The 25,929-nt window shown below is 37.2% G+C and overlaps 1 long non-coding RNA gene across 1 annotated transcript in view; it reads right to left on the bottom strand.

Moving 5' to 3' along the window:
* The window catches only part of LOC128317267 (uncharacterized), a 72,339-nt gene extending 48,258 nt beyond the window's left edge, over positions 1–24,081 (bottom strand). The window contains exon 1 of the long non-coding RNA XR_008300809.1: positions 23,803–24,081. This is a non-coding gene — a long non-coding RNA (uncharacterized LOC128317267). The remainder of the gene's footprint in view (positions 1–23,802) is intronic.
* Positions 24,082–25,929: the final 1,848 nt, after the last annotated feature.

Genomic DNA, 25,929 nt, shown 5'->3' on the forward strand with positions numbered 1-25,929 from the left:
TTTGTAGGTACTCTGAATTGCCCCTAGGTGTGAATAAGCATGCGAACGTGGACTGTATCATCCAGGAGAGGCACTAGATCCAGGACAAAGTGGTTATTGAAGATAACGTGTGATTAATAATGTGTGAATGAATGAATGAATGAATGAATGGTTTTTAAATGGGCAAATGAAATTTTAGTTCAGGGGTTCCCAAACGCTTTTGTCAGCTGAACCTATTCAACCTAAATTATTTGCCTTGAGTACCCTTTGTGACTTTAAACAGGCTAAGATTAATGAAAGTTCTGTAACAAATGGCAAATCCTGTTACTTAAAACAAGTTACTTTTCAGTTTGTGAAATTTATTAATGTCTTTATTGTTTTTGTATTTTTGTCATTTGTAATTTTGTAATTTGTCTTAGAATTTACATACATGTTTTATTAGAATATCAGTCTTCTGTCAGTCTTATGAACCCCCTACAATGCTAACACAAAGCCCCAGTTGGGAAACCCTGTTTTAGGTCATAAATTCTATTTCTCCCTAATATGCAAGGTTTTGCATACATATTGCATACTTACTTTCTAATCTCAAAGACGCATGGTTGAAGCAAGTAGTTCCAAACACAGGATTCGGAACTACTTCTACTAAAAGCACCACTGTAGTGGAGTTTTTAGGTCAGCTATGCTTTTGAGTTGTTCTGCAGATGGTAATTAAATCTTTAACTGTCAGGGGGTTAAACTAGCGCACTCATTTAATTATCACTCTGAAAATTAAGCACACAGATTCAGCCCCATCCCTATCTGATTTTGCTTTTCCATTTATAACCACAACTTTAATTGTATTATTCAATCAGGGAAATCCGTATTCAAGGCCAGGCTCAGGGAAACAAAAGATGAGTGCTAAAGCAAGCGAAGATCTTACAAGGTCCGGACTTCACTTCTGTCTATTTCTAACTTATTTTGCAGTTTTTTAAACTGTAGATTGTGACATTTTCATGTTTTAGTGTATGCATATAAGGTCTATGAGATCTTTTATAAAATACTTATGAACAAAAACAGGATATATGTGAAGATCATGCAGAAAATTAAGTGAGAAGGAAAGGAGCTTCAGTATACAGAATAGCTACACTGCAAGAAAATTCACATCGCAAATATTGTACATAAGTAAATCCATAATGAATCACTGAAACCTGTGCATGTAACAATGAGGAGGAGGAGTAGAGATAGAGATCAGTATGCCAGTGAAACTGAGCCAATGGCTTAAGAAAACACTCCTGAACCCATACGCAATATTTTGGACCAGGACACAAACATGTCAGCAATTTAATGCAATACAATCAACATCACTATTTAATGGTAGACAGCTCAGACCTTTAAGACACACTTTAAGACACAGCATACACAACTTTATAGCCTCACATATAGTTAGATTATGGCATTTGTCAACTCTATATCTTTTTAATGCTCCTCTTTTGTGCAGGTATTGTACCTCTATGATGGTACACAATTTTTTAAATTTTTTTTAACCTTTGAAATGAATTGTATACATGTTAACATTTGCTTTACCAGTCCCTTCACCTTTGTGTTAAAATAGAGTGTTTATCACATATAATTATTATCCAAACTATCGAAGCTCAGATTAACAACTTTAAACCACACATATTGGAAAAAATATCACATTTATGTGCTAAGAATGCAGTAAGGAAAGCACCAATTTGCAAAGTTATTCATTCATTAACCGCTTGCACTGGGAATGGTCCATGAGGCCTCTGAGGTGCCTGACTCATTTCCACATGCACACTGTGCATACCCTTATGACACAACACTGAGCTGAGTGTTGATAGGCTGAGGTAGAACAGCAACACTGGCTTGGCAAATTGCATTAGTATGCAATCAGAAGCCAGGAAAAAAAGACTAAAAAACATGTGTATGCGGCCTGCACTGAGATCTAATTGTGCAATCCCACTGGCAGCAATTTTTCACTTTGCATGGCTCAATAATCAATCTACAGTGGTCGCTTGTGGGCGTTCCTATCTTCAGTTTCTGTTTGCTGTAGTTTCACTGGTAGACTGCCATGCACGCAACCTAGCTACAGAACATGCATAAAATCATCCATTTAATCAAAAATCAGTTGCTTTTCCAATAAAAATAAAATTAAGGAGGGGAATGCATGTGTATAAAATGTATCCGTGCAGTGCATCACTGTCTGCTAGTCTTAAAATAACCCTAAAATAGCATTTTGGGTTTTTTTTTCACAATGTCTGTCATCTATTTTATGGGCCTAAGGGCCTGATGTACTGAAATAGAGCAGCAGACACTGGCGATGTAAATAAAACACTTAGCAGTAGAGTAAGCATCACCGACTGGCTCAGGAGCTTCGAGTAGGAACAAATATGTTACCTTAAGAATACACTTCACAGCCAGGGGAAAAAAAAACAGAAACCTACCATCATCTCGAGTTAAATGTCCCTCAACTTTGTTGCATCACTCGCCCTGCCCACTTTGCCTCATTAACTGCTGTTGCCTGACATTGCCATCTCTCATTGCAAATCACTTTCAGGCATTTCTTGCATCACTGCCTGTGTGAACTCATGGTATGATTTCATCTTGGGCCTTTGAGGCCTCAGAGTCACAGATAGAAATCTGATTGCAAACCAACAGGCTTGTACACTTACCACTGATCTTCTTTTGGGTCTCAAATTTACCTCCCAACAATCAATTCTACAAGCAAACTTGTTAGAAAAAGATCAGTGAAAAGCACCTGCTACCATTTAACACATTTCGCACTTTTACACATGGAGTATTTAGTAGGTGTGAAATAGTCCCTGGCGTCTTTACTCTTGGCGTGCTTCATTTGGGCAGGTATGAACACAGTAACTGCATTTGTGTGCGACCCAAAGCAACTAGCCTGAAACTGCTTGCGAGAGACGGTCCCTGAATGAACCTTAGTCTACTCAATCCCAACACGAACACTAAGTTATTGAGTCCCTAATTTTTTTTTAGCCGTTTCATAGTAGTTCATTTGAATTGCAGAATTAATTAATGATGTCTCAAAAGGTGTAAAGATGTCTCTTTATTGTGCATTATTACAAACGAATAAGGAAGTGAATAGTCTTTTTCACATAATAGATTTCCAGTTATGTAGCAGTACAGCTCATTAACAAAGACTAATATGTGAGTACACTTTTACAAGTGTTTCTTAAAAAAAAACCTGTTATCCAATGATTGCATGATGCTTTTATCTAATGCATGCTCTTATAATGACCAAAGGTTGATAGATAGAAGTTCTCCAATAATATATAATCATGAATTCTGCCAAACCACAGGGGATGAGAGACATGACAGATAATAAATTAAATGCTGTTTTTTGCTACAGTTCCTTTTTAAATAAAGCCCCCCAAAATATGCAGCACTGCTGGAAAAGACATGTTTGTCTTTTGCTGCATCCTGCTTTTTTGAAGTAGATCTCAAAAATCTACGTGCAGAATAAAAATCAGAACTAAAGTTGTGTTGTATGCACCTAGCTTTAATAATGCTTTGTATGAGGACTTTGTAAACAAAGGCAAACCAGGGTTATTTATATAAAGGCAATGATAAGAGGACACAGGTGTGAGTGATAATTAAGGTCTAGTGGCACATGATGGATGGTGGTCAGAGAGGTGTAGATAGAGATGGTGTGTAGAGGCTTCTAAGATGCATTCCTCATGACAGTGTGAGTTGGTTTAGAAATACTATGTAAACTAAGCCTGGATACCTTAAGGTTAATTTATGAATTATCCAGGTTCAATGTTAGGAAATGCGGGAGTAATCTTACATGTATGAAAACTGTTTTCCTGTAAGGACCTGAAAGCTGAAAGTGAGAGTGGTCCAGGGTGCCTGAGAATGGATCATGAGTGTAGTGATTAAGCTGACACTAATGGCCCTGAGTGGCAGTTTTGCTCTGGAAGCAAGCCCATTATCCTGCCCATGGAGAGGAAACAGGGCCATATAACTGCTCCAGTGAGGTATGAGATATGGAGTCTCATCAGTTGGAGGTGTTTATCATTAGAGCTACATTTGTTAATCACACAAGGAGTGGCAACACATCAGCAATTATGTACAACTGAGGAAGTGTATGACAGTGTGTGACAGAAACTATTATGACTAGGAATCACAGAAATTAAGGTCTCAGGGAATGTTATAATTGTGCATAATTGAAATCTGATTCCTTGATAGGTTGAACGAATAGAAAGTGGTGGTTTAAAATTGATCATTTAGTCTATTAGCAGATCTGTTTCGCTCCTTCAAATAACCAGGGGTAATGAGAATCTCCTGGATACCTTCTGCACACTCATGTCGAGGCCTTCCTACAAAGTCCTGAAGTTATGTATGAGGCGATATTTGCAATATCATCTCTTCTGCCTCTGTGAGTGTATTTTAATAAATTGTGAAGGCTTTTCTAACAAAATACTATGGAGCTTGCTAGCTTTGAGTTGGCATTTCCTTTGCAGAATTAGCTTTACCATTCTCTACCAAATGGGCCCCTGCAAGCTCATAGGCACCACTCGCAGGCTATAAACTAACATGCTAAAAATGGAGTGGCCTAGTGGGATTGGATAGTGAAACATAAGAATGTAGTGCACAGAGTCAAATGCTGTCTTTCACTGAGTGCTGGTCACAGTGGAATAGGCTGCTGCTCAGGCAAAGCGTTTAGTAGTATAGGCTGATGAGGCATGGGGGTTGTGGCACAGGAGGTTGAATGGGTGGCCCATTGTGTAGGGATGGCATAGCTTCCCAGTTAGTCACAGGTGGACAAGACAAGAAGCAGAGATTAGATTGGCCATTAGCTGCATAAACATTTGTTTACTGGCCTGATGCTGAGCCTGCATTGCAGCAAAGGGTCACTTTTTATGTGTCTGCTGCTCCCCTACCTTTGATAAAATTTAATTTAGTAATTTAAAATCACACCAAATACATAGATGAAGCCCTGGGTAAATATTACTGATACCGAACTACACACTAATTGCTTTTCAAGACAATGGACAAGCGCATGACTGGTTGTCAAACCAATACCTGTTGAATAAAAAAAACATATTCAAAACGCAGTAATGTGGAAGGTGCTAAGCACTTGTTGCCCATGTATGCCTCAAACTAACTAATAATGTACCTGTCATTATACTAATTGAAATTCAACAGGGTTACACAAGAAAAAAACGTCTTTTTTCAGCTTCGTTAGGTTCACCCAGTTGTCGCTTTTGTCCTTCGAAATAGCACTGGCTCTAGTAATCCATATTCTATCAGAACTTTTCCACTTTTTTGCTTGTACTCCAGGAATGAACCATCTCTGTGAACAACCCACGTGATGAATTGTGCCCATCTTTTGAAGGTCCTTGTTCTGCAAAGTGCTATTTATTGGACTCAGCCGATTCTGTCCTGGCTGAGTCACCTATTGATAAATGTGTCAAATGTCAATGAACACAGACCTCTTTGTGGAATTTAAGGGACCCATATTAGCATCCAAGCTTCATACGACAGCCAAGCAGATCATTATAATAGGAAATTGGAAATTCAGTCCTATTACAGGATGTGGTGGATCACATAATGTTGTTTTGGTGTTCTGGCAAAGTACATGACGTCAAACCAGAAGCTTTCCACTTTCCACTGTTTTTACCACGCTGTGCTATGCTGGATGAGTCACCTAGTGATAAAAGTGTCAAATGTCAATGAGCACAGACTAGTCTGTCAAGTCAGTAAGGTATATTACATATTATATACATTAGATTAAGTGCATTTTCAATTGGTAGGGTGTCATATAACCCATTTCACAATGTGCTACATAAACAGCTGGAAAATGACAACTGTACAAAACAAGAGCAATGCTGATAATAGTAATAACATTATTGCTAGCATGCAGATAAAGCAAAGACAAAACCTGCAAGAATGCTGAGGACTTCTGAAGCCTCTCTCTGCTTATCGGTCTAGATGTCCTGAAGACATCGTTTTTCTGGGCTCCAGGTCTGTCCTCTGGCACATATTACATCAGTTTATGGCTGAAGCACAATCATTAAGTGAAAAGTTCAGAGCTAGTGGAGCCTGACCCTTGTCAACTCAGACTTTAGACATTACCTGAGACTACAAGAATAGCGTGACTATACTGTATGCTCAAGCGTTTGGTATCCTAAAATAATTACTGCTGATTGCAAAGCACTGCAACATGCAAATTATAATCTTATAAATATTTTGCAAGTTGAGGTAATTTAAAATACTGTATACTATGTGATATTTCTTAATCAACATTAATTTATTTATTTCAATAGTATAATTATGACTAGAGATTTAATTTGAGGCAAAAGCTTGCTTTTAGTACGAGCTTATATTAAACATTCAATAGAAAAAGAGAATCTTAAATTAAAAGACAGTATCTTGATTTCAACCTGCCAAATTCTGTTTTAATTTTTGGGCATTTTCTCAAATCCAAAGGCCAAAAGCCTCTTCTAATTTAATAGTAACCAGATGATTTCCCCAGCAGAATACTGTAGCTGTCTGGATGGATCCAGCCATAGGTATTGACAGTGATTGTTAGTAATTCCATTTCTTCTCTCCTCATGGCAGCATAAAACTAGGCCAAAACATCCAGGATTCATGCACAAACAACCATAGTTGTGACACATGCCATAAAATGACAGCAGCACAAAATAACTCACAGTATGAGTGTGAAATCTTCATCAGAATGTAGGTTCATTGTTTTGTTTTGATATTTTTGTAGGAGAAAAGACCTAAACAATTACAAAAACACAAAAAGCAAATCGTCTTAACATTGCATTCATTCAGAATTATTTACAGTATCTGATTTGACTTGTGACAATTATCACCTGCTGCTTTTAGGCACATCTTGCTTAGCTTTCTGAAAGCTGAAAACTTCGGAACTGGGAGTGTTGATAGTTATTTTCTTGTGTACATAAGTTTCACTTATAGTTAAGATAGTTAATTTGTTGTATACTGGAATATCAGCTGGAACAAACATTACATTCAAATTACACTTAGTCATCATTCAGGTCTGAAGTTTGTAAATGGTTAGAGTTTAAAAATCAGTAATGATAAGTAATTACTAAGTATACACTATAAGAGAGTGTTCAGATAGACAAAGTATGGTTTCCTCCTCTACATAAAGGAAACTTCATTAGCCAGGAGACTAATCCATAAAATTGTTTTCCAGCCTGTAAAAAGTGTTGGAAAAAATAAAGTGAATGCTCTATATATTCCACAGACCCTGCTTAATGCACAGACACAGAGCTCTTCTTGTGTATTTTGATGCTGGTAGTGCTGATGTTTATGGCCTATTTACTTGTACTGTGTAAAGTACCCAGTAGTCATATCTGAGTACAAGTAAATATATATTTTTCTATTAAACAAATTTTTATAGTTTATAACTTATATGAAGAAACCAAGACAATATTGGCCATTTAGTTTAAAATGGTAAAACCAAGAGAATTATTGTGTCAAGCATCTTCCAATCAGAACAGAAATTGCTAGTTGTTGCTATGGCAGCAAAAAGAGGAAGCTAAAAGAGAAAGAACTCATCTACACTCATGGAAATATAGAACCAAAGAGTGCAGCTGTTTTTTTTTTTCTCCTTACCCTAGGTGAGACCTGGTGCAGCATGCAGTTAGACGACGCAGGAAGCAAGTGCAAAAACCCAACCTGAGCTGTATTAGGCAAATCCAAAAATCATAAAGTCCTTTGCATGGGGTAAAAACAGAGGCAAAAAGGTCACAATCAGGAAACATAGAACACAGAAACTAAGGCTCTAGGGAAACAAGGCTCGGACTTAATGCCATGATTGCATGATAAGACTTCATATCCAGGAACTTAAACAGCACGCCATATAACTAGCATAGAGAAACTAATTAAAAGCTTAACACAAAATGCCACAGCCATCTTTGTTCGGAAGTCCGATAACACAAAATTGTCCATGCTGTCTGAGTGGGAGGCAAAGCATTCTCTCCCCTGTCAATCAGTGCAACACTAGCCAATCAGGGTTAATCTGTGAGGTCATGTATGCAGAATAGGGCTGTCAGCGCCCTGCATGTGTTACACTGCCTTGTGATGCAGCATGAGCGGCGGTTTGAAAAGATGTGGTGCTTGGCTTCAAGTGTCTTGGAGGAAGTATGTGTTTGCCTTCACCCTCCCTGGCTGGTAGCTGATGTGTGATAGTGGAGAGCTGGCTAGTGGGTGGAAACCAGCAGATGACCAAACTGGGAAGAAAATGATGGAAAAATCCAAAAACAAAACAAAACAGAAAAACAGCGCAATTTGTAGTGCACATTCTACAAGACAACTTGACAACATCATGGGCACGAGTTGTAGCAAGAACAGCTCACATCGAGGTTAAATTATGTATAGGACAAACTGCCACTCTTTGCCCTAAGAGACAGTAAAATTCTCACTTCAGAAGTTTGATGGCATCCTGTGAATTCCTTTGTGGGTGTCCTGTATTTTTGCTAGGATGTGGAACTGGACTCTTGTTTCATGGTAAGGTTCTTCATCTTTGTCGTAGTACTGCTTTAAATTAGAGCTGGCATGATATCACTTTTTCTTTTCTGATACCAATACTGGTATTGAAATTTCCATTTTCGGTCTATATCAATATCCATCCAATATATTTTCTTTAAAAATTACTAAGCATTAAAATGAGTTTTAACTGAAACACTTTTAAATAATACAGGAAAGAATATGTAGCTAAAAACATGATTCTCACAAATCTTAGCAAAAATTACAATTAAATTTCTTTATATGTAAAGAGTTACAGTTTAAAAAAAAAAAAAACTGTTTCCAAACCGAGGTCAAAGTCCTCCCCCCCAAATATCTTGGCTACAACACTACAACAGATTTTGCTTTCCAAAGCTCTGCTAGAATATGTATTCAGATTTTTTTTTTTTTTTTTTTTTTTAGCACAAACAGGGCAACCAAACTGCTACCTGCCCAGCCTTGGGTTTGTGCTCTTGTACTGCTGTCAAAAGCAGTTTCTTCTTGGGAGACACAATGGTCTTGGTGAAGTACATCATAAAGACTTTCTTGCAGAGGTCTTCTTGGCTCTGGTGATTTTTTTTTTTTTGAGAGGCAGTGGACTGCACTTCAGTCGTGATGATTCTGTTTCAGTTGTCATATTTGAAGAGATATTTCTGGCTTTGCTGCACAATGAGAATATAACTACAGGTGAAAGATAGCTAAAATTACTCATCTTACTTCAGAAGAGAAAAACAATACTTTAACAAAGTGGATAAAATTGACTTACTGGGTGTAATTTCCCCCAAACTGCTGATTCCAACTAAACTGGCAGAAAATTTACCAAATTCGTTTTTTCCTGATATTTAATTGGATGGCATGGTGGTGCGGTGGCTAGTGTTCCACCTCACGGCTCCAGGGTCCCCAGTTTGATCTTGTGATCGCACTGGTTTCCTCTGGGTTCTCTGCCAGTAGCTGGATTCACTAAGATAATTTGGTATCTCATCAAGGCTGTATTCTCAACTCACACACAGTATTTATGGAATAGGCTCCAGATCCACTGTGATCTTGACCAGGATAAAATGAGTGAGTGATATATATTTATCTCACACACAACAACTCTCTCATATTCTGTAAAGTGCCTCAAAGTATTTAAGGGTGTACTCACACTAGGCGATCTGTACAGTGCCCGAGCATATTTGACCCCCCAAAGTCCAGTGTGATCGCTCCATATCGTGCCTGGGCACGGTACGCTGAACTGTGCCCAGGCCTACTTGAAGAGGTGGGTTCGAGCACAGTTCAGTTGGACTCAGGCACGGTACACATCTACTGTGATCGCTAACCGTGGCCGAGCACGGAACTCCAAACATGATGTCAGTGATGCGACTGTTCCATTTAACAAGTGAGTAAAGCTGTAGAGCTGGTGAGTGAAGCTGCAAATTCCTCCCTCAACGTCAGCTGCCTCTGTACAAATCTTCTGATACGTGCAGCACGTTTAAGTGAAAATCTCCGCACTGTATAAGTGATAAATCTATTAGGCATGTGAGGGGGTCGTGCGTCACTGCACCCCAAACGACTCCAAATAAGCCACAAAGTAAGTTATGTTACACTGATGGACTCCACTGTGCTGTGCGAGAGCGCTTTTCTTCCTGTTTTCCTCGAAACAACAAGTCACATCGTAAGTGTGCTCAGGCCCGGAACGTTAAGCGTAATGTGAGTGCAGGCCAGCGGGGGAATGAGGAAGGGGGACAATCGTGCTTGGGCATGGAACAAGGCAACCGGGCCTAGTCTGAGTATGCCTTAAGAGCACAGAAACCCAGCTCTTCACATCCGGATGGGTATAGGATCCCTAGATATTTCATCAGGAGGAGGAAGAACTCTGTCATTATAGGGAGAGTAAGTCATTATCAGCTAACTAACTTTTGGTAATGTTAATAATGTTAGTAATACTTTTTGCTGAGATAAACTTTCTAGTTAATATAAATGAAAATGAATGAAGCGTAGACACATTAACATTGATGCAGTCAGTCCTTTGTACGGTCCTCAAAGTGGCAGCGTGATGTCACATGAAACACAAGGATAAACTACTTTACAAGGCCACAGATGCCAATAACCCATCACTCTGAGGCCAGCCGATTTATTAGATCTGCAAAAGACTCTGATGTTCACTTATTTCATATCATCCCCTCAAGAAGGTATCAAATAGAATGCCTTAGGCAACAAACAGGGGTATTACAAGTACTTGGTGACACCTTTCATCCTTGTCAATGCCTTTCTTGTGTTCCAGGTCTTGTTAAGTCAAGTCCTCCTTGACATGCTCCAGCAGTTCACGATGGGATCATACGTTAATGGTCTATAGTTGTGTGTCATATATTTATTTATTTACAGCAGGTTTTTTCCTCTAGCACAATATGTTCTCAGTACTAAATATAAGAGATTAAAGAGAGCAACTGTGTTCAGGAAAGATGCATAATTCAGACTTGCTTGAAAATGAAGCGCTTCTGACTTGGCCTCAAACTGCCACTGTAGGCAGATCAGACGGCTACTGGGTTAATGATACACAGAAACCTTGCTATAGTTGCAGCAACGCGAGGCTGATTAATCCCCAAATGAAATGAAAACATATGCACATTATATTCAAAGGAATTTACATTTATTTTAGATACAACAACTATTATTGTTTAATTAATTTGGAGAGCATCACATCACAGGCATAGAATTCCTTAACTCTGAGGATATAATGAATGCCATTTCTAGCCTTTTTTCATTAGTCAGGTTTATAACTCGGATACAGTTTACTGCTGAGCAATGAGCTATAGTTCATCAAAACGCACTGCCTTTATATTCATAGACAATTGCGCAACAAAGCATCAGTGAGTATTTTGGTTTGCAAAAGACAAAAGAACATTCATCTTTGTTTTCAAAAACTAGGTTATCATACTTGGTGTTATTTTAGGTTTTAGAGAAAAGTATTGTTTTTCACCAAAATAATCTGGACTTTCCATGTTTAGAAGCCCATGTTTGGTAGAATCCCATATGGCTTGTAGTGGTTGCAGTAAATTTAAATTTCTAAATTAAAATTTAATTTAAATTTCTGTACAAAATTTGGGAACTATTTTCACTACTTTGTACAAACATTTCCCATCTGTCTGAGCTGCTTATACAGTATATGTGAATTTTGAAAATTCTAAAACAAAAAAGGAAATGTCTATATTCAATATTCTGCATTATTTCTATCTCACTATTTAAACTTGAGCAAATTTGTGATATTGACCATATTAACTCTTTTGTACAAAAGATCAGATTTTCTGAGTCTTTTCCCTTCTATTGAAGCATGTGTTCAAATGACACTCCAATGAATTTGATCTAACATGATTCATCAGGTTTCACACAAACTTGTGGAGTCCATGCCAGCTTGAGTGCACATTGTCATTAAAGCAGAAGGGGATATACCAACTACAAAGAAACTCTAAGATTCTAATTTTCACTCATGTTATTACTGATATCATTTGTAATGAAAACCTTTGTGTTAAATTGAAAAAGAATGCCAAACAGAAGCACCCAACTATATACATATACATTACATGATATACAGTACATGTATAGTTTATTCATTAGTTGTTCATTTCTATGCATTCCACAAAATTAACAATATAATCCAGTCCTTCCTCTGTACCACTTTTGATGACTAAAATCTTGTAGAAGTATTACTACAGCCTTTTTATGTCAGTGCTATAACACTTAAGCACCAGTGCTACTTGCACAAAGAGTCAATGCACAGCCCTAATTAGGTATGAATGAATGAATGAATGAATAAACAAACAAACAAACAAATAAATGACAGTTATAGAACAAGCACACAATATTGGCCCTGAGCATAAAAAAAAATTCAAGGCAGGCCTTGTTGGTTATTAAAGAATACCAGCAATCATGAAAGCGAGCTAAGGTGAAAAATCAACATAAAACCCAAGAGAACTATGTACTATGTACTATGTATCTTACGTAGTGCATTGTCATACCTTATCATGGTACTAAGTACTCTGTTTCAATAAAAATTTTAAGTATTCACAGAACTACACAAAATCCATAATTCTAATGGGTGATGGTAATTTTGCTATTTAAAAATTAATTTGTAAGAGCTAACATTAAACATTCATAACTTATCATACAAGTTGGCCCATTAATTCTTACAAATGTGCAGTTGTCAGGCTCTACCCATCTTCTGTACAGATCACAGTCAGAGAATAGCAAGGCTGGATGCAAATGCAGGTTTACTGAAGATTGCCAGGGCAGACAAACCAAAAGGGCAAAATCTATATATATATACTATACATAGCAGAGGCAAACTCATTAACTGGGCAACAAGTTGAACCAAAGATAGCAATAGACAAACAAGACAAGGCTCTATAAAGTATATAGGTGAGTCCCTGTTATTTGTAGTGTGTGTGTGTGTGTGTGTGTGTGTGTGTGTGTGTGTGTGCTGATTGGGAACAGGTGAGTGCAATCTGAAACCTGGCAACTATGAAAGAGACACTTTCATCCTAAATAGTATTCAAGATTAGAATTAGTGTGTCCCAAATTGTAGTATATTGAAATGAGTATCCCAAAGGTACCTGGATAGTCTACTATTTCCGGTAGATTTTCGAAGTGTCGAACCGTGGACACTTTGTCAGCTAACAATGCAATGAGGATTTTGTTTACGGTGACAGTGTTCTCTTCCGGGCAGCAACGTTCTCTTCCGTTACATTGCATGTTAGTATACCCCAGTACTTGCATACTCTTTTGCTACACACTCAAAAGTATACACTTTTTCTTCACAAAAAGAGTATATACTTTTAGTGCATAGTATAAGTAGGAGAATTGAGATGCAGGGACTGATTATGTGAGTCATGAGTCATGTGATATGATTTGTAGTTTGTTGGATGGCAGAGGATTCTGGAAAGTGTAGTTTGTGGTTTCAGTGACAGGTAGTAACAGAGACTTTACACACACACACACACACACACACATGCACATGCACATCAACCACTTTATTAGGAACATCTATATGCCTGCTCAATTATGCAATTATCCAATTAGCCAATCTTCATCCAAGTGGCACAATGCATAAAATCATGCAGATACGGGTCAAGCTTCAGTTAATGTTCACATCAAACATCAGAACGGAGAAAAAATGAGATCTAAGTGACTTTGATCATGGCATGACTCTTGGTGCTAGTTTGAGTATTTCAGAAACTGCTGATCTCCTGGGATTTTCACGCACAACAGTCTCTAGAGTTTATACAGAATGGAGTGAAAAACAAACAAACAAACAAACAAAAAACCCTTGTGCAAGCAGAAATGCCATGTTTATGAGAGAGGTCAGTGAAGACTGGCCAGACTGTTTTGAGCTGACAGGAAGGCTTAGGCTGTGGTAACTGAAATAAGAAGATTAGAAGAAGATTAGAAGAATTGAAACTGAAAAGAGTTTGGTTGCCTCTAAAATTAGTTAGGTTCCACTATACATAGCCTGGGCTCTGAGTTCTTAACAAGCCATGCTTCATGATTCATGCTCGTACAGCCAATGTCTCTGTAAGCCGAGGACGAACACCATCTAATGCATCAGTGGTTTCCAGCAGTGGATCAACTACAGTGGTTTCCTTCTGATTCTGACAGGACTCTACTGGTTCCTAAAAACCCCTTACATTTTGCATATTAAGGCTATCAGATATTATTCATGCATTGTAGCCACAAGACTGGATCATGCCAGTGGATATGCACAATGCATATTTTCACATTCCTATTTCACCAGAGCACAAATGCTTTTTAATATTTGCCTTTCAAGGACAGGCGTTCCAAATCAAAAGCCTTCTCTTCGGCCTCTTTCTAGCACCCAAGTTTTCTCAAAATGCATGTAGGTGCTTCTGTCACCTCAGATTGCCAGAAGCATAAGGATACTGCCATATTTTGATGACTGGCTTCTATATGTCCCCAACAAGGAGCAGGCCATCTGGGACATGCCCACCCTCCATTCCCATATTATGGTGCAGTGGGACGTTCCAGTGAACTTGGGAGCCTATCTAATTACACGTGACTAAAGATTAAGACTATAGCTCCAAAGAACACTGAGATAAGAAGATTACAGAGAGTAAAATATACAGTATTAAGAATGTCTCATAATAAATACAAAGCGTCTTTGTAATGTAGACATGATTACAGGGTGTTCACTACAGCATAGATCCTGACACTGCACTATTACACACTTTCTTCTAAGCTGTTGCAGCAAATAATTAAACTAAAAATGGAGATTCTAGACAACTATTCCCAATCTTAACAATGATATAGACTGAATAGATGACTTGTGATGGACTGCTCACTAGTCCAAAATTGGCATTTCATCTTTCTCTGATTAAAGAAGGGTCTATCACCCTTGATTGATTAGACAGTTTATCAACATATTGCATGCAGGGGCACATGCTAAAATAAATCATGTTTAGTGAAAAACGCATGCAAGCCTGAAGCTCAAACTTGCAGGTTATTCAGCTGGTAGAGTGAGTAAATCATACTTACATACCAGTCATGCAAATATACACAAGCCAAGTCAGGAGATAAGTGATATATAATGACATATATACTGTGCATTTATCAAATACATTATATATGACACAGTATATGAAAACAGATAACTACTGGGTCTGTATATGTCAAGCAAATAAAATTCGATATAAATAAAATGAAATGCTCAGGAACTGATGATTGTTAGACTGATTTACTACAGTCTAATCTCTTAAATATAAACAAAGTAAAGAACACCAACAATATTATAAATAATAGTTTATTTTAAATTCAAGCTACATTCATTTTTTTTAGTTTAATAATATAAATGTCTGTTTTTATTCAATTTACTCATTGTTCAAGTAATTTTAGCTCAGTGTGACTGCCCAACATGCCTACCCACCTCCACACCCCCACAGCCCCTTGGCCTTAATACAGGCAGCATGGCTTGATAAATGGACAGTCAACTCAGTTTATTATGATGAATGGGAATTCTGCAACAAGGACAGAAACAAGGAAAAGTGCTACTGCTGACAAATTGAAAGCTGATGCCTACATGACCTACTGAAATTCTAAGCAGTTTTGTCCATGTATACTTTTAAACTATGGATTGATTGAGCATATCCTGTATGTTATTAGGAAAATCTTGTGTACACACCAGTGCAAAAATTTCCATCCTGGAGGGTATCTATGTGAAACTAAAAAGAAAAATCTACCTATATTTTACAATCTATCTACAAAAATAGAATTCCAAGATGAGTAAATGTGGGTGCATCATGCAACAAACAACAATCAAACCATAAAACAAAATGAACATTAAAATATTTTGAAAATATTTTTTTTTCTGTGAGCCTTTTTCTTATTACTAGACCTGACATATCCAGTATATCACCAATCTGACAGAGTTATAAATATACAGTATATCAGTGTTAATGTGCAGATAATGGGATACAGGGAGGATACAAAAGCGGTTATCAAGTTATTAGAAAATATTTAAATCACATCCAGAAAGAGAAATGAAAATCTATGGACTGATTTTTTCATTTTTTTGAATATAGTAATAATATTTTATATAATATTTGATCATTTTTTTACTTGTGATAATGAAGGAACATCTGTGAATCCTAACACACAAATAAATGTTGCTATAAATGAAATTTGTCTTGTTCATTTTGAGGGTCCTGAGGGTATACAAATGTTCTTGGTTTGCCTGTGCAGTCTGCTTTACATGCTGCGGTCACTCTTTGGATCTGATGCCAGCACAACCAAATGGACTGTCTGGGTGCCACTTTTAGGTCACTGTTATGACCCAGTCTATTTCAGCCCATAGCACACAAAAATGAAGGAGTGATGAGACCAGAATGTGTTTGCTTATTGGACATATTAAAAAAGGGTGTTGTCTTCAGAAACCAACCACACCAAAACTAACTAACTAACCTATTCAAATAAAAAGAAATAAAAGAAACTATAACTTTCTATATAACCAATAAAATGGAGAAAACTATTTAATGGCATTGAAGTCCATCCATTTTCCATACTGCTTATCCTACACAGGGTTGCAGGGAACCCTCGAGCCTATCCCAGGGAACTTGGGGCACAAGGTGTGGAATACCCTGGATGGGGTGCCAACCCATCACAGGGTACAATTGCACACAGATTCACATACTGCTCACAATTTGGAAATGCCAATCAGCCTATAATGCATGTCTTTGGATTGGGGAGGAAACCCCCAAGGCATGGGGAGAACATGCAAACTCTGGGACGAGATTCAAACCACCAACCCTGGAGGTGCCAGGCAAGCATGCTAACCACTAAGCCACCATGCCCTGTATTGAAGTCATACTTATAAATATGTACATACATATTTGTTTATGTATAACGTGAACTAAACTAAATCTAAAAAGGGCAAAGCAGAGTCAAGATCAACAACAGGCAGTGGTTTTGTGTTCCAACCCAGATGTGTGTTTCCATGCTAGCGGCATAAACTAGTTAAGTTTAACCATGGAATGACTTCTGACAATCTACAAACACAAATGATTACATCAGTGCCTGACCTCACTAATGCTCTTGTGGCTGAATGAGCACAACCACGCTCCAAAATCTAGTAGAAAGCCTTCCCAGAAAAGTGGAGATTATTATAACAGCGAAGGGGGACTAAATCTAGAATGGGATGTTCAACAAGCACTTATGAGTGTTATTGTCAGGTGTCCACAAACGCTTGGCCATGTAGTGTATGTGGTAACATTTGGCAGATTAGGATGAATGGTCATTACAGTCCGTCAGCTCCATCAAGCCAGACCTTTCAGTTTCACACACTCTGACTCATGAACCTATTGATGGTCATGTCATTTATAGATGCTATCATCACTCTAACTTGTCTCCTCTAAGCTGCTGTTTCCTTTCAAAGGAACCTCAGCCACTCTTCCGTTTATATGATCTCTCCTTTCTTCCGCCAATCAATACATTCTACAAACAAGCCTCTGTTACTGCCACTATCTCTAAACTCTGCTCTTTCAGCATGTCTCAACTTCTTCTGTGCTCATGTCTCCAATCCACCTCAGTCTCTGAATTCTTGGGTGCTTCATGTTCTCAAATCAGAGTGAGCAACACTGCAAAGATCTAAGGTGCTCGGCAAAAATCCAACTTTTAGACACAGCTGGCTAAGTATCACTCGCGGTTTGTCTCGTTCTCTGCTGCCATTCCTACAGCAAAACAATTTCTTCTCTTAGATCAGCAGATGTATCTTTGTGCATACAAATTATTTTCTGCTCTGTCTTCTACACATAATCACCCCATAATCATATATTTTGTTAGATTTCACTTAAATATGTTTAAACATGTCACTATCCCCAACCTTAAATATTCATACCTTTCTGTCTGCTAATGTTATATGAAAATGAAATATATTGGAGTATATTGTCAGCAAATTATAAATATTTTTCTAAATTAAAAATAGAATATATTGTAATATATGTTATATTACATTTCTGCATGGGTAATCTGCTTTTCTTTTCTGATAGTCTAGCATGTGAAACTGCTGCATGCAGATTAATTCAAGCACAGGCTCTACAAAATACACTCTATCAGTGACACCCCTACATCAGGCCATTTATCACTTTGGAGAAATAAGAGTTTAGTGCTGCATATTAAATTCAACATCCAATCCAGTGGCATAACTGAGCATTAAGGAGGCAGGATGAGCTTCAATGTCAAATACAATGTAGACTAAATTGATAAATTCTGATTCAGCAAAACAAAGAGCAATAAACCAGCCCACTACCATAGTGAAAATTAGCAGCACCTGGCATTCACTGTTTGAGCTCATAAATTAAAATTTCTCTTGGCTTCTTATCAATATGTTTCCACCATTTTGCCATTAATTGAGTATTAGATTATACCCATTAATCCCAATGGGTGTTTAGACTTATCTGGTTATTAGGATTTTACTCTTGATCACTTTGTCAAATGAAATACTTCTTTTGTTGCTGGAATTGTTGGAATAGTCGGTAAAGTACTTCGGTAAAGAGGGACACACAATGTTATTGAACACCATGGTACATACAGTACTGTGCAAAAGTCAGAGACCACTCTTTTATTTTCACTCAAATGGTCATTTGAGAATAATTATCGTTCATTATTTAATGAAAAAAAATAATGATGTGAAAATACAGTACAATACATTAATTCAATTTTTAATCAAACAGCCACACAGTAAGTAAATATTAAATTTCAATGCTACAAATGAAATATTTACAGACTCCATATTGTTTTTACTGGTGTATGATTTATGAACAATAAAAATAATGAACAATAATGATGGGAAAATATATATAACAGAAAATTACACAGGTTTTCAAACAATAAAAACAGTATGAAATATGTAAGTATTATATTTTTAATATTAAACTTTAATATTCACCTACATGAATAAGTACTGAATAGCTGTTTGCCCAAAAATGGAATTAATGTACTGTACATTTTCCAAATTTTTGCCACCAAATAATTAACAATAAGTACTGAATGACCATTAATTTGAAAACAAAGGGTGCTCTCTGAATTTTGTGTAATACTGTAATTTTGCATAATACATGACCCCCAATGGTCCCCATAGGCCTTAATACTGTCTCATAATTTATTTAATGTAATGTTTATTTTTTACACTATATTGCCAAAAGTTTGTGGACACCTGACCATCACACTCATATGTGGTTCTGCCCCAAACTGTTGCCACAAAGTTGGAAGCACACCATTGTATAGAATGTCTTTGTACGCTTGTAGCTTTACAATTTCCTCCTGTGCACGAAGCGAGGTCCATGAAGACATGGTTTGCCAATGTTGGTGTGGAGGAACTCCAGTGGCCTGCACAGAGCGCTGACCGCAACCCCACTGGGATGAACTGGAACGCCGACTACACCACAGGTCTCCTCAACCGACATCAGTGCCTGACCTCAGTAATGCTCTTGTGGCTGATTGGACACAAATCCCCACAGCCAGGCTCCAAAATGTGGAAAAGTGGAAATCTTCCCAGAAAAGGGAACATAATATAAAAGGGGGGACTAAATCTGGAATGGGATGCTCAAAAACCATGGGTGTGATGGTCAGGTGTCCACAAACTTTTGGCCATATAGTGTATTTGGATAATTAAACAAAATGATAAGTAAACTGTTAATACACGGTAAAGTTAAAATTAGAATTGCATTTTATGTTGCACAAATACCATTAAAAAGAGGGGTACCAAAAGACAGCGAGATATTTTTCTTAATCATCAGGTAGCACTAGGGGGCACAGTGGCTTAGTGGTTAGCACTGTTGCCTTGCACCTCCAGGGATGTGGGTACAAATCCCACCTCCGCCCTGCTTCGGACTTTCCTCTGGGTACTCTGGCTTCCTCCCCCAGTCCAAAGACATGAGTGCCCAGAGTGTGTGTGCGATTGTGCCGTGTGATGGAGTGGCACCCATGCCAGTGTCTCCTGCCTTGTGCCCTGAGTCCACTGGGATAAGCTCCAGACTCCCCCATGTAGGGTAAGTGGTACAGTGGATGAATGGATAGATCATGTATCACTTCCACTTGTTTTGTTCTGGTCGAAAGGCCATTCAGTTCAATTTTGTGGTTCTAGTGGGAGTGAAGCAAAAGGTTTGGGCAATAAATGCTGAGCTGCTTAAGTTTAATTGCTTGCGGTGGCAGTCGAAGTCAATATCCTGGTCAATGGGCCATGGATCCCACAGGTTCATTTCCCTTAATTGCACTACATGTGCCTGGCCGGTGCATAAGTACCATCATTAAAATAATTAGCAAATATAAAAAAATAAGCAAAACAGGCAACAATGCAATTAAACGACAACACACAGGCACCACTGCACCGATGATCTAAACAGAATATTACTTGTCAATATGAATTGTTATGATATTTGGTCATTTCTACTTCTAAATACCATAACATCCTGCATATATTTTTATTTATTTGTTTATTTATTTTAGAAATAAGAGATGTTCTGTAGTTTAGGAATTTGACTTGCATCTTCTTCTTTACATATTGATTTGTGGCAACTGAAGCAACACAGCACAATAACTGCTAATAACCTTTGGGATTTAACAATCCTGTGGCCAAACCTCGTTAAAGTACACACCAAATTGCTGAGTGTAAAAGACTGTAGTCCCAGAACAAAAGTTGCTGAAGTTGATCTAATAATATAATGCCATAAAAAAGGTAAGAGTTCTGTTAAATGAAGCATGCTATAAAAACTTTGACATACAAAGAAAACTTTGAAGCAACCATTGGTTAACTGTTCTATTCTTTACTGATTAAACCATTTGCTGAGCATGCCATGTGAATAAGTTTAAGAAACTTATACTCTAAGCCTTTCATACAGAAAATCTAGATCAGAATTTTTATCTACTTTGTCATACTTTTTTAAGAGTGAATGGATTTATTTGTGCAGTGTGGTCTCAGAATGATGGCTGTAGGAGAAAAGCCATATTGTGACTAGTAGATTTTTAATTTTTTTTTGTCAAGCTCAGTCATGTACTGGATAGTGGCACTAATAAGTGATTAATGTATGTCTGCTAGTGAAATGTACATCTTTCAGAGAGTATAAGATTTGTTTAAGAGTATGGAAATTCTTTTGCTGGTTTCACTATTGAATATACTAATAGCTTCTTTCAAGTGACAAACAAAAAGTGTAAGTGCATAAAGTACAGAGCCATTTCTACTGTGCAATATATTGTAAATACTGCTGTATCAAACAAAGATAGAGCTAAAACTGGACAAAACGAGCTCCTAGACTGTATGCTGGATGAATGCATGTTGTCAAATCTCAGCTGCCTATTAAAGAGTTACTCAAAAAATTCATTAGATAGTAGCCTATAGCATAAATGAAGTGTGATCAAGTTTAGCAGCTTCACTTAATTTTGTTTGAGGCTATGTCGTTATTAATGTTGTCCCACCCCACCAGCATCTATGGTCATGAGCTGCAGCTGTTCCTAGGTTTAATCTAATGCTCCTGCCATAGGTAAAATAAAGAAAAGTAGAATGTGAATTAGTGTTGAATCAACCATTCATCTATTGAGGTTTATGATCTTTTCTCTCCAGTGAGAATAACTCTGAGGGATTGGCTGCCTGGGGCTCATGCATATCCCTTTATGAGAAGTATTTGCATGAACATACGGTATAATACAACATGATCTTTCACTTTACAAAGGTTAGATTTAATTTGCATTACCATCTAACCATGGCTGAATTGATGCTTCAAAGCTGTGCAATGCTACTCACTGCTCCACCTCTCATAAGGTGTAGTGGAAAAAAACTCCTCCTCCTCTTCCTCCTCCTCCTACTCCACATGTGTGAGTTATTATAAAACTTAAATGTCATATTTGAAGTTGAAATTGAGCCAATAAATATAGCTTTTGATTACAGTATTTGCTCACAGCTCTAGCAAACACAAAAACATTAAGTGGATCACACACCACATTCAACCTCCACAGAGTGTGTTGTAGGTTTCACAGAAAATATGAACTACTATTGGTTACAGCCTATTAAAGAAAACACCTGGACCTGAGCCTCTTTAAACAGCCATCGATGAACTTACCAAGGCATTCATTCATTCTTTCATTCAGTAGCTGCTTTATCCTAGTCAGGGTGGATCCAGAGCCTATCCCAGGAACACCAGGCACAAGACAGGAACACACCCTAAAGTGGACGCCAATTCATTGTAGGACAATTTCTCAAGTTATGCTTAGATAAAATATCTTTCTGGGTAAAGTGCTCTAACGGTCAGCTTTGGCTGACAGCCAATTTAGGCAAACTAATGCACACCTTCAGATAGTTGAGCACTGGAGGAACACTCTCAAGCTGTTGTTTTGGCCACTTCTATGAACCGTGGTAGATGGCACCACGCATCATTAACTACAGACCCAGTATCGGGGGGTCAGGGACAACTTGAGTAAACACTCCAGACAAAGTTTCAGCAAAGAAAAGCTTTTGATACACTCAGCTGATCTAATAAAAAAAATCATGGCAGTTTAGGTAAACTGGGCAAGTCAGTTTTTTGGAAGAAATTCAAAAATGTACAAAACCAAATTGTTCTAAAAACTTGGAAGTAGTCTGTAATTACCAGAGTGACTCTGAAATGTTTGTCATATTCTGCTAGGAAAAAAAGTGTGTGTGTGTGTGTGTGTGTGTGTGTGTATGTGTGTGTGCAGAACAGATTGCAGAAGACATATTATTCATAGAGCAACAGTGCCGTGCAACTTGAGGCCAAAGACCCAGCCAACTGTTCACAAACATCTCTCTCCAAGATTAATATGCTTCCCTCAGGTATATTAAAATCTAGTGTAGAGTTGTTTGAACCATTATTCTTTAATGCTACAAAATCCATATACTACAATAATTAATTAAACAAAATACAATAAACCCCAAATTCCTATATCCAAAAACAATTATATTCAAATTAAATTTAATCAGTTAGAATAGAAGAATAGTTGCAGGATGTTGACAGTGAAGCCTGTGTCTCATTTCAGTTCTTCAGTAAAATGGGATGTATTTTGTGTTTGTTTTTATAAATAAAATAAGCATATAAAAGTGTTATAGCTGTTTTTTGAGCTGTTGTGAGTTGCCCTGTAATACTAATTCACAGTTAGAGCTGTTTGGCTGAATTAGACAGTAGTTTCATTACATGTCATACACCGTCATGTCCTGATCTTTAGCGAATCTGAACACAGAGTCATTATCAGAGATACACAGAGGATAAGAGCCAGAAAGCCACCCTAGTGAAAAAAAAATATGCTAAGTATACTTGCAGCCAGACTAATTGTCAGTATACTTTAAGTGTGTTAATGATTAGTTAACTTGAAGTGTGCTATTTTGGAACAGCTAATTTTGTGCTAAGTATATTTTAGTTGCAATTAAATTGTAGTAAAGCATAACTTTAAGTGTATTTTGTGTACTTTTATGTGCTAAATTGGAACAACTTCAAGTATACTTAGTACACTTTAAGTTTATGCCTGTGGAAGATAATTGCATGCTTGATTAGTGATATTAAAGTGTACTTTTTGTATTACAAGTACATTACAAATTAATTAAGAGTGTCTTCAAAACACACAAGCAACATAACATAAATATATTATTTTTGAGTAAAAATTCCCCAATGCTGAATGCACTTCTTGTCAGGGTCATTACAATAAATAACATGTAACTTCAATAACAGACATCCGTGTTTCATCCCAGTGGCATGACAACAAAACACAGACCCCCCGGGAATCCTCCCGCTGCTCCCGATTAGCCAACCCGGGCCTGTACCACCCGTCACTTACCGCGCTCCTCGAGAATTGTTACTGTTGCCGTTGGAAGTAAAACTTTTTGTCGGGTTGTTCACCGAGTTTCTGCCTCTTCTTTTCCCTGAAATCTCCGTCGTACCCTTTTCCAACATCGCGGGCATCTCGAGGCACAGCACCGAACTTTAGCAACGTCTCTCTCTCTCTCTCTCTCTCTCTCACACACGACTAGCTAGCTAGCTAACAGGCTAAGCTAAGTGGGGAGACTGAGATGATGGCTAATTCGCGTCCTCGCTGTCAAAAACAAGAAGTGTGAATAGCAACTTTAAAAAATGCACGAATCCCCTCAGACAAGAGCACAAACAGTTAAACATCAACTACCAAGTGTGTAAACTGCAACGCTGCCTTTATAAATAGCTAGCTCTATGAAGTTAGCAATATCAAGCCAACTAAGTTCCCCGAACAATATGAAGTCTATCGGATTAGCTAGTATGCTAACTGTTAGCACTCTGTAAGCTTCAGCCACAGCACTGATAGCGAGCTAAGCAAAATAGCATCGGCTAATGCTAATTTAATTGCTCATTTCGCCCAAAATTCATCTGAAACATTTCAAAAACACATTCGATAAAAGGTTACTTTCCTGTAGAACACATTTTCTTGTGTTCGTATGGTGTGCTGTTGGTATAAAATTAGTCATGGATTGATGTTTATACACTGGACCTCTGTGACATTGTAAATTTATTAAAATACTTAAATCACAATTACAAGAGTAGCCTTTTGTGCAGTGCATACACTTGATTTAAAAATGTTTTAAATGGGCTTTCAACGCATTTATCATGTTTTATTACTTTCTTTCGGTGCTGTGTTTTGTTGTAATGAAGTGAATTGCAAGCATGAAGAAGTCCACTTAAAAATTAATCCAAAATTGAACTTAAAGTATACTACAACTTCAGGGTATTTAATAATGTACTTTGAAAGTAAACTTTCAATGCATTGTTACAATGGTCATTTTCAGCACACAGTTAAAAATAATACTAAAATATATTTACATAAAGTGCATATAAATAAACTTTTAAAAAATAAACAAAACTTTCAATTCAAGTATATTTTTGTAAAATATATTTTTAGAAAATACACTAAATTACAATTATTTAAAAGTGTGTTAAAAGTTGTATGGTAAAAATAGGTAAAAGCATGGTGGTAATACACTTTTTATATATTTAAAGTTAGTAAAAATTTTTGTTAGTATATTTGCAATGTACTATTGAAACAGGAAATATATTACAAATACAATAAAGTATCCTTTTTTTCACTAGGGCATACAGAAAATAAGGATTCAAGAACAGTGTTGAATTACTTTTAGCTAAAGATGGAAGGCATATATGGATCCTCTATTTTGTTCTCTATGTCTACATAGCTAGTGAATAATAGCCAACTAACCCATGTGGTAGAATTAGCCTTATCCAGTTAGGATAGCTAGCTAAAATAACTGGCTATAGGGGTCAGAGTATCTGATCGCATTTGGTGTATGTATGTCATCCACTGATTTATGTTTTTATTCTTTGCTCTGTGTTTTAGCTAATGAACTAATGTTAGCTGATTAGCTAGCTATCAGTGTGTGCTTGCTGTGTTTCTCTGTTTTAGTTTAGATTTAACTCTTAAAATCCAAATGAGAGTGAGTTTTTCAAAATGCTTGCATTCTTTTAATGTGTGTATTTTTCACCAATTTCATCTTTTATCCTCTGTTCTGTTTTTTTAGCTAGTAAACTGTTAGTAGCCAGATAGCATTCTAACTGTATATGTTATTGCTTTCTATCGCTTTAAGCTGGAGCATTCACTGTGGAATTCCTTTCTTTTTTTATTCCAAGCTCTACAGTCACAGGCAAATTGAAAGCTTTTGTGAAATATAAATAATCTTTTAAGCTGTACAAGAATGTGAGCGCTGCAAAAAAAAAAAAAAAAAAAGACTCAAATACTTCAAATGTCACATACAATATGGCTACTATTGATTTTCTACACTTAGCTTCTTCATGTTCTTTCTCACAATCTACAGGGACTCCCAAAAGTCTCCATACATAGAGAAAATTAACACTTTTTAGCAAAATGTCTTCTACAATTTTTCATACTTAGTTTATATTATACATACGTTTTAGATAGCCTTCAAGA

The sequence above is a fragment of the Pangasianodon hypophthalmus genome, chromosome 23 (assembly GCF_027358585.1).
Source record: "Pangasianodon hypophthalmus isolate fPanHyp1 chromosome 23, fPanHyp1.pri, whole genome shotgun sequence".
NCBI classification, from domain to species: Eukaryota; Metazoa; Chordata; class Actinopteri; order Siluriformes; family Pangasiidae; genus Pangasianodon; species Pangasianodon hypophthalmus.